General features: G+C 36.4%; 2 long non-coding RNA genes across 3 annotated transcripts; both read right to left on the bottom strand.

The window, feature by feature from the left end:
- Positions 1–576: 576 nt before the first annotated feature.
- LOC131253205 (uncharacterized) lies at positions 577–5,327 on the bottom strand. Of its 2 annotated transcripts, XR_009175017.1 has the most exons (4): positions 5,203–5,327; positions 3,557–4,195; positions 1,468–1,562; positions 577–756 (listed from the first exon to the last, which is right to left on the bottom strand). It is a non-coding gene; the product is annotated as an uncharacterized LOC131253205 (long non-coding RNA). The 2 variants fall into 2 exon arrangements; XR_009175016.1 differs by lacking the exon at positions 5,203–5,327 and having other exon boundaries at positions 3,557–4,356.
- Positions 5,328–8,518: 3,191 nt separating this feature from the next.
- Positions 8,519–10,416, bottom strand: LOC131253203 (uncharacterized). Its single transcript, XR_009175014.1, has 4 exons — positions 10,071–10,416; positions 9,827–9,939; positions 8,971–9,085; positions 8,519–8,608 (listed from the first exon to the last, which is right to left on the bottom strand). It is a non-coding gene; the product is annotated as an uncharacterized LOC131253203 (long non-coding RNA).
- Between the last annotated feature and the right edge of the window lie 439 nt (positions 10,417–10,855).

Genomic DNA, 10,855 nt, shown 5'->3' with positions numbered 1-10,855 from the left:
GTCCACCAAGATGTTCGATATTATCATGTCAGTGCTTACACAAAAGGGTAGGTGGGGAAGACACTACAACAAAAAAGGCCTTTGCTGGTGGTCAAAATCGCCAGCAAAGGCAAAAAATAAAAAATAAAAAATCGCCGCCAATGCCTTTGCTGGCGCTTAACAAGCGCCGGTAAAGGGGTGCGTCGGTAAATGCTTGACCGGTGCTAATCACCATTTCCTAGTGTTTTTCGGTCGCCATAATTCAATAGTTTTTTACTGGCGCTCATCCTGCTTTTTATCGGCACATTCTGCTGGCCACCGGTAATAACTGGAAAAGCACCAACAAAAGTCTATCCAAGTGCCAGTAAAATTATTTCAAAGCATGGGTTTTTGAGACATTTAATCATGGAAAAATGCCAATTAAAATCTATGTAAGCACTGGCAAAAGCCTTCGGAGGGGCTACAAAGATTTGACAGGCCCGAGTTCAAAGCCGCATCCGTAGTGTAGGCCAGTATTTTTTTTAAAAAAATTCAATTGAAACCTGTATTTTTTAAAAAATATTTGAAACCTAAAAAATGTTGCAATAAAATTAAAAATGAATATTAAACAAAAAATATATTACTTCACAATATAAAAAAATATATATAATATTTACAACAATTAGTTGAAAATGGTCTTAAATACATTAAAAAAATTTCTCCATGTGGTTCACTCCTAGCTGGTGTCAAAAGACTTCTGTGCTTGTGGGCCTAAGTTTAGGCGCAATTGATCAAATCCTGCACACATAAGGAGAAAAGGTCAAAAAGTAGCATTCCACGAAGATAGAATAAATGAATTAAAAAATAAGCCATTAATTGCAAGGTTGAAACAATACCATGTGTGAGGCAGCGGGAGAGACAAAATGGGTGAATAAGATAATTCCCTCTTAAGTAAAAGAAATGAAGATGATGAAGACATGCTGCTTGGAAGAAATAGATGAAAACCAACCATGTCTACTCATACATGAGAGAGGTCTTGCCTTCGTTGAGCTTAGGACCCATCACCCTTGGCTCAACCATGATGGGACCACATGCCTACATGGCCCACATAGTGGGTCCTACTACTGTAGATGGGCAATGTTGACAATCCTAGACACCAGATTTCCCTATTAAACATATGACCATCCACCATTTCCACTTTTAACCTCATTTTTGGAGGCCAACCAATCGAATAATTCCAACCAATGTGATATTTTGTATCACTGCCCATCTATTGCAGGTCCCACTATCTGGATGGTCCTGATCATCCTTCCATGAATCCATTTTCTCACAGCTCAACATCTCATTTCCATATCCAGTTCAGCAGTTTTCCCTCCCTTGACAGATCTTATAAGACAACTCTTGATCACATGATCAACACTGATTTTCCATGTTTATGACATTTTGCTGTATCCACCATAACTGATTTAGCAAAAATGAATTTAAGAGGTCAAGACGATGATCTCATACCCGTTGGTTTTGCATGTTTGATAGACATGGTGTATATGGATCTTACAGTTCTGGTCAGGACAAAACATCATACGTTCCACCTGAACGAAGTATAACTGCTCCAGGAAAGAGAATATGAGTTAGCAAAGGTATAATCCAAAAGAGGCAGCAGTTGTATGTGAAGGAAAAAAGAAAAAGCCACTGAAACAAAGGAAAATATCTCTAATTTCACTAACTTATTTTATTTGGACCAATGATCAAACCCTCCATGGTATATAAAACCACAAACCCACGGAAGGACAATTTTCACTTACAAAATGCACTCATTTGTATAAGAAATTGTATGTGCCATCAACCATAAACCAAGCTGACTTGTTTTTTCACAACTGGAATATGACTTGAGGTGGATTAGACATGACATACAGCAATGCCAGCATACTTAGCTAATCAGGTTAGGATATGGACACTATGCGCAGGTTTTCAATTCCGACAAGCGGCACCATGGTTCAGCAGTCCAGGCCATTGGTCCTTGCGTGCCGCCATGGATGGACCACTCCCTGAATATGACCGACACAGAAAAATCCTTAGTTTTCAAGCTGTTGCTTGGAAATAAATGGCTGATTAGAGAAATGCAGCAATGATCCACATTCAACTGAAAATGGGTCGAAGATTGGTTATTATAGTTCCAATAGACGGTGGCATAAACAACACCAAATTTTTGCATTAATCTCCCCATCTAGCAAGATATTACTTGCCTTGAGATCTCGATGAATAATCTTAAACTGAGAATCTTCGTGAAGATAAAGCAGCCCACGTGCAATCCCTCCTATGATTTTGTAGCGCCTTTCCCAATCCAAACATGCATGCTTAGTTGGATCTATGAGACAGCCCAATTACGAAAGATAAAATTAGTACGAAAATGGGTTTATGAAGCAGTTCATCAAACTAATCCTAAATTGTACAATGACATCTTTTATTAAGGGAGCTATGTTAATTCCTATTTCAGATATTGGAGTGTAGTAGGTGGACTCATCGATTCTAGTTCATGAATGCCCCAAACAATGAACTCAAAGCGAATGGCTGGATATGCTATTCTATAATTGGACAACAAAAAAATCCTAACGGCGCTTAGCTTCCGTTTGGCTCCTTGTATTAGTCAAGCAATGGTGCATTGGAAACTGGATTGTCACAAAAAATTAGTTTGAAATGCATTGATTTTTCCAATTCTGGATTGAGTAATATTTGGAATCCAAACGCACCATTAGAGAAAAATCTCCCCTCTAAGAAGCCATCCAATGAAAATGGACAAACTACAACTACCAGACAATCCTGATCATCTGAGAAAGCAATCTTGATTGTTATCTCACATCCTACCATGAAACCCACCTTACAAACAATACGGGAAACCGGGAAGGTGGGCCCCACATGTACAATTTGTTGGGCCAAACAAAAGTTCCACCAAGCACTATAGATATAGAATCATAGATGAAATCAATGAAAACACAATAGAACTTAGCATACAGAAACTTATCAAGGCTTTTGTTGGCCACGTATTCAAAAATGAGAATCTGTTTGTCTTCATCCAAGCAACAGCCTAAGAGCCTAGCAAGAGTCCTGTGTTGAAGCTTAGCTACTAATACTACGTCATTCTTGAACTCTTCTAATCCTTCTTTAGTACTCCTAAACAGCCTTTCACTGCTATTTCTTGGTCGTCCAACCTACCCTGAAATTTAAAGAAGAGATTATGGGACCTTTAATCTTGTCTAAGATGACTGAAAACCTCAGCCTCTTAATTTTGGATGTTCATTTTGCATGCACATCTCCTGCTGTTCAACAATGGTGGGAGGGAGTCATAATGGGCTATTCAGATTGGAGTTTTGAAAATTCGCATTTTGAAATGCTTGCTGGATTCCCACCATCTCTGAAATGTGTGAGATTTGTGTGCACCGAACTGTCAGCATACACCATGCACATCGATGATCAGATGCACGTATCATGATAGGTGAAGGGCCATTTAGACCTTTGTGCTTGTCTGGTGAAGGCTTTGATGGCCTGTACATGGTAGATGATATGTGTAGCCAAACATTATCTATTTACATATTAGTATTACCTTGTAAACGGCACCAAATCCACCTTGTCCAAGCTTATTTGCATCTGAGAAGTTATTAGTAGCAGCTCTGATTGTACCCAAATCAAATTGCAATGAGTCCACTTCTCCAATATCAGGCCCATTTGTGTAGAGTAGCAAACCAACAGAAATTCTGAATGAGGATCCATAATAGCATTTCTAACAAGAGCAATGCCCTTTATAAATAAAATAAAATAAAAATAATCAATTTTTTATTTTTCCTGCTACTGAAATTATAGAACGAAAAACCACCTTCAAAGCTTTTTTGAACTTCAAAAATAAAAATAAAAATTGCAAGATGTGGAACTACCTGAAACTGTAGTCCAGGGCACTATCAATGGGTTGGGGTCAGGACCTATAGTACCCATATCCTAACTGTGTTCGGGTCTTTTCAAGTCCAATTCTAGATCTTGGATATGTAGAAGAGCATCACACAAGAAAAAGCTATGAAGCGTAAAACAGAGATTCTCTTTAGCTCTGTGTATTAACTAGCCACCCCTTATTTCCTAATGTTACTAACATTACAACTCAGTAACACAAATTCCCAGGTTTTCAATTCTTACGAGTGGGATCCATGGCTCAGTAACACAAATTTGGTGTAGATAGACCACTCCCCAAAATCTGCATCATCCAAAGACCAAATAAACATCCAGCAATTCATGGTAGCAATAACTGCAACAAATGGCTCGAGATCTGGCCAACTTGATTAGTTGATTCGGCCAATTTCAAGATAACCCAATAAGGTTTAGAGAACCCTAAAAGCCAAACGAATTGCTCATTTTCAATGGCAACATGAACTTAAAAAGTCATTGAATTTATATTAGGTAGACATGAATCCAAAGGTTAAGAAGAAACATACACCAACTGTTTGAAATATCTGTTAACTACTTTGATATGCAGTAAGCTATACATTCGTACTCAGGGCAGTTTAGTCATTTTCTTAGCATCCATGTTTCAACAATAATAGTGTCCAATTGTCAAGATGCAAGAGGGTAATAAATATGCATTTGCAAGCAATAAAATATTATGCATGAAGTTTAATCAAAGAACAACAGAATTTTGGCAGGTTTCTTCACCAAAATGCCTCATAAACCTTGATCATGCATTAAACTATTATGTTGGTATTGAAGTTTTGTAGGATAGGCTTACCCTTCAAAGCTTCATGGTGGATCCAGCTTCCATAGATTATATTATAGTTCACTAAAATACTCTAGAACTACTGCAAAATCATCATCATCATCATAAATGCACACACACACACACACACACACACTCTCTCTCTCTCTCTCTCTCTCTCTCTCTCTCTCTCTCTCTTATATTACATGTTGCTAATAAATTCGTGATGACACAACAAATTGAAATGAGGTTTTTTTTTTTTCAATGACCCAAACTGTTTATGTGATAAGGCTCTCCTTGGATGGTCCGTTCTTGTAAAACTCTCAGATTAAATATCTAACCCTTTGATTATAGAAAAGTTGTGGTAATTGTCAATAATCAAAGGGTTGGAATAATCCATTTGAGATCTTTGGTTTGAATGCTAGATGCTCATATTCAAATGCTAAGTCCTGCTGCATCTTCTTCTTCTTCTTTTTCGTTTCCTCCCAAACCACAAACTCACACACACACACCTTCCACATGGGCACTCAGATCCAATGATCTCAATGTTGAAGAATTATATTGCCTCTAATGTCAAAAGAATAAATGGCCTGCCTTCAAGAGGAATGATGAAGGGTAATATGCTACCCTTGGGTTCATATCATCTAGAAGTCTCCTGCATTTTTAAAAAAAAAAAAGAAGAAGAAGAAGAAGAAGAAAAAAACGACAGAGAGAGAGGGGCAAAAGAAACATCAATTGTCTATATACAAAGAGTATCTATACACAAAACAAAACTAAATGACTTATCTTCTTCTTCTTTTTCCAATTGTTTCAATTGTCTCAACTTTCCCAGCAGTAGCCTTGGCATCACGTAGTTGATCTTCAAGGCATTTATCCTCATCCCCACTGCTCTTACTGATCACACCAGCAAGAGTACTGCAACGAAATCCCAACAACAGCCTAGCAGGAGTATTGTAATGAAATCCATAACAAATATAAATCAGCAGTTAAACATACAATGCAATGGCACTACACAAGAAGGAGGTTCACCCACTCCATGACAAAAAGTGAGTATTTGCAATTAATCCATTTGGAAACCACCAAATAAGTTACTTTTTCTACTTACAAGTTACAACAGTAGATAAGTGACTCATTTCAGATAAATAAGTTTGGTTTATGATTAGTTATATAAATACCTTTTTTACTTAAAAGTACTTGATCACTTCAGTTAAATTTTTTTAGCTTTTCTAATTTTCACAAGTTGCTGAAGAGAGACATTAGGAGAGACGAAAGAGAGCGGAAGCTGCTAAATATATTGTTTGCCAAACATGCTTATCTTCTTAATAAGTAGAAACTAAGATAAGCTTCTTGTGGAATAAGTAGCTTATCTTAAGCAACTTACAATTCAAACAGGCATTAAGAGTAGAAGCAAAAAACAGAAAAAACTGGAGTTGGCGCATTACCCGAGACATTCATGATAGAAACTAGAGATCAAAAGAGTTTTGTTGAACTAATAACATGGCTTCTTGACTGAGTACGAGTAAGCTTGGGTTGCATCCGACTTTGACAAGTTGGCAATCCATGACTAATGCGCTATTAGGGGAAGGTCACCAATCCGATGCAAATACAAAATCCTTTGGCCCTATTTGATTGCCACTCGAAATGAGCTCATGTCATTTTTTTAACAGTAATCATGTATTAGAGATTGAAATGATTAAAATCTTTGATAACCCATAACTAAAATAAGATCAACTTATCTTTAAGTTGCTAAAAATGGCCTAAATTGGTGGCCATAAATTAGATTTTAAGATCAATTTCAAGCCATGCTACATCAAGTGGCTTGTGATTCTAGATGGCTTGGATCTTGCATAGCTAGGCCTGTCCAAGGGGAACTAACAAGGAGAGAAGGACTACGCCAATGGAGAAAACAGGAACATAATGACAATAAAGATGCCCAAGAGGAGTAGGCAGCAGTGACAAAATCTAGAAGGGCTCCATGAATATGGATGCTTGAAATGTCTAAGAAAGATATGCACATGTAAGCAATCGCAGTCAAGTTGGATAACCCACAAAAGATGATTTCATTATCTAGAATATCTTTGTTCATAAATTAAACAAGGATTAGGTAAAATCAAAGAAAAGATGATATCTTGGTGACAATATTGGGTATGAGATTTTCCTTTAATTAATGAAATTTACTACTATAGTTAAAAACTAACTCCAATTATCGACATTCTTTAAGGACGCTTCTGGACACTCACCATGAACCTGTGGCTTCGATTGTAGACAGCAAATCTCCTTCTGGTTGGGGCTCATCACTCAATGATGACAATAGTGAAGTCGTCGATGTGACCCCACTTATTGTAGGAAACAGTAAAGTACAGTATCAACAAATAAGCAAGTGGTAAAATTTCTGTCATGAGTGGTGAAAACAATTGAAAACTTCATATTTAACAGGACCACCAAGATAATAATTTTAAAAAATGGTGAGAGTTACATGGCATGAATGTGATTTATAGATGCAATTTTCAGGTTGGTCTCATTTATATTTTCCTTGGCCAGGAAAATTTGTCCCTGAAAGGAAAAATAAGCTTGTAGAATAATCAACTTGCTATTGTGAATGTTCTGAAGATGTCCAATCTCTGTATAAAAGAACTTGCAATGATGAGGAAGCAACAATTACAAGAATAATAATAGATTATGATGTTAAATAATGTTCTTGTTGTAATATTCATGGAACATCAAAAAAATGAACTCCCATTACTAACATTTAATGGAAGATCTCAACAATGCAGGCTATATGATTAAGAACTGCCATAGTATGTTCTAACAAAGTGAATTAAAATAATTAGTTCTTGAAGTGGAAGCAACAAAACTGCACGAACATACCATTGAGACTGATGAGGCAATATGAACATCTCTGCCCAGGTCCTATCCACAAGCAGAAATGGAAACCTTAAATTAAAAAAAAAAAAAATTTAAAAAAAAAAAAATAAAATAAAAAAAAAGTCAGAAAAAATAAATCTATCTTCCCTAATCTGTTTTTATTTATTTATTTATTTTGCATTTGGAATGAACCCACAAAGCCGTTTCCTCCCATTATTGAACAAAACCATCAAATTCAATGCATTTTGAGAAGGGAATCCCCGTTGAAATATGATATGGCCAAATAAGATAGATTTTTGACATAAAACCACAAAATTGCTCATTAAGAACATGAAAAAAATAAAATAATAAAAAATGCGTCGGTAGTTCCCTTATTTCTTGTAGTGGCCTTGCCTAATGCTACCCTAGTTGGAAAATCCACCTTGTTTTCCTTGAAACGCAATGCTATAGTTTCTCATCAATGGACTGAACGTCTATTAAGTACTTGTCCTTGCATCCAAATTAGGCTGGTTAAAATGTGTCAAGGTCTTTTCATTGTGCTAGAGTGGCCTACCTGATGACCAGACTGAAAGATGTTAAAGTGACAAAGAAAGAGGAAAAGAGAAGGCTATTGTTACCTGATTTCAAATTGTTGTAAGGCATGCTACAGCTAAGCAACTGCAGAAATGACAAGTAAAGATCTTTGTCGTTTGTACCCAATATCTTTGCTTCCTTCCTCAGAGTTCCCTGCATTAAATAAAAACCATTATAAAATCAGTAAACATCAAACAACTAACCGCATCAAAGGATTGCTATCCCACCAACAACAACCAACATCAGAGGCAAGAGCTTCTTAAGCTATAGCATAAAACCTGTTACCCGTGATGTATAGCTACAAATATGTTTTTTTTATAGCCATAATACTATTAAGTAGAGCAGTGCAGAAGGTTTACATACAAACCAATTACTAATTAAGATAATTCTTCAGATCAATGTCAAAAAGATCCTTGAGACCAGGTCTTTGTACTTTAATAACAACCTCCTCACCCTTCAATCTTGCACGATGCACCTGACCTGCACCAACAAGGAAAAAAGAAGAAGAAGAAAGCTTTTGCAGTGTCCATATGCTTACTATATAAGGTTGCTGTTAAACAAGAAAAGGCCAATATGGAAATAAATCTGCTAGCTCCACATTCAGCCTCTGCACATGCAATTTCTATGGCACACGTATCAACCATGGGATAATTGATGATTTATTCAAATTGTGTTGTTTGTAGTCAAACAAGGGCCTGTTTGGATGTTCTTCAAATTCAGTACAGCAGAATTTTAAATGAAATTATCTGGCAGAAGCTAATATCCTGATTAAATTAATAACGAGTTCCACATGTAGCAGAATTTATACTTTGTAACTTATTAATTAGTAAGCTAAGTTGTACCTTAGAGCTGGTCACATGGTCAGCACGCACTCCTAGTAGTTTTTACCTACCATACGTTGACCACCAAAACTGAAGTGCATAGGTTGCATTAGACCCTATATGCCCACCAAAAAGTCTACAGCATTTTCAGATAAAATGCAAATTAAAAAATGTAACTAACTTGCATAAACAAGACATGTGCCCTGTTTGGGAAGCATTGAATGTTGCAATAAAGCGTTCGCATTTGCTTTTCCTCATGAGTAAGAGAGTACAACATTTTTTTTTTTTTTTTCATTTTTTACTCTTTTTAAAAAGTTACATAAAAAGGAAAAGAACATTTTTACTCTTTTTAAAAAGTTACATAAAAGGGAAAAGAACCTACTTACATTAATTCGTAGAACTACAATCCAAATGGTTGAAATGCAAAGGAAAAACATTTTCCATTACTTTTTCTCAAGAAACAAATACATACCAAGTGTTTATTTTCTCTAGCATTGTTGTAAGATTATCTTCTTTTTCGTATATGCATCTAGTTTACCATCAATCCAAACAAGCTTTTAGAGACAACATACAACTCATGAGCAGTCATTTGTCCCAAATTTACTAAAGCTAGATTTCACATGCTTTTAAAAACAAGAAAGAGAGGAGTTCCAATTAAGAAAGGTTCTACACGAAGGAGTTACAATTTCATGCACATTAAGCCATTTCCCCCACTTGAGAGAATAACTCTGGTGGGTACCTGAGCAAGGTACGCAAGCATTTTCCTACTCTAAATGTAAATGTTGGCACATCTCCAACGTTTTGATCCTTGTCATATAGAAATTATGCAGAAGCATGCAGGCTCATGAAACATTCTCAAGTTGAGAATAACAAATACCTTGGAGAATTCCTCGTCTGGAACCTGCAACTTCTTCTGGATACAGACTTTAATCTCTTCTCAAGTCTCACCTTCATGGATGATCAAGAAAAAGGGTTCCCAAAATTCTGAACCTGCTGTTGAAACCAAACAGATTGAAAGAGTTGAAGCAGGGTTAGTCAGCAACAAGATGGCCTTAACCAGTCCAGAAATATCTGCTGCACCTGAAAATAATAAACATGTATAATAAATGTCTGACCCATACCATCTGATTTTGAGATGCATCTTTGGTGAAGTGATAGACATGAATCAAGTGATCTTGAGGACCAAGGTTTTTCTCTTCTTCTGGAACCTGTGGCAATGGACAAGGCATGTGAACCTCTTCAAATACTCAGAAAGATCCTATCCCTACTAAAGATATTATCCTTTTTTCATATCATCATGATCTGGTCATAGGGTTTGGTATTACACATCCCACAGAAAACAAGTCAAGATTCAACTAGAATCATATCTGACAAAAGGACTAAATGAAACATGTGATTCATTTGCAAATGAATGGCCACTTTTAATGATTATTAGTTTCATTGTACAGATAAAGGGAGATGAGATGGAATTTCAAGTAACATGCTATGATGTATTAATGGATGTAAAAAGTATACCACAACACTGCAATTGACTTCTGAATAATATTTATAGGTCTGAAAGCTCTATATGCAGTTTGTGTTCTAAGTGACTAAGTTATTGCCAAAACAGGAAGTGGCAACAATTGACTAAACAAGGGGTAAAGATTTCCCAATACGTACAGATGATATGTTAGAAGTACTCTGTAAGGTACTTGTCCATTAAATCAAGGGGGCCAAGTGTACGGCTGAAGAAAACCTGGCTGATGTTTTCTAAGTTGTTCCATCTATTTTTAAGATCGCAGTCCACCTGATTAGTGGACCAGCCAACTCCATTCCTAATGAGGGATTGGGTGACCAATTGTGATTCAAATAATTTCAAGTTGGACTCAGGACTTGAAATCTGGGAAATTGCAATTTGGGTTTTCAA

The sequence above is a fragment of the Magnolia sinica genome, chromosome 8, assembly GCF_029962835.1.
Source record: "Magnolia sinica isolate HGM2019 chromosome 8, MsV1, whole genome shotgun sequence".
Lineage (NCBI taxonomy): Eukaryota > Viridiplantae > Streptophyta > Magnoliopsida > Magnoliales > Magnoliaceae > Magnolia > Magnolia sinica.
This window is presented reverse-complemented; position numbering and strand designations above follow the sequence as displayed.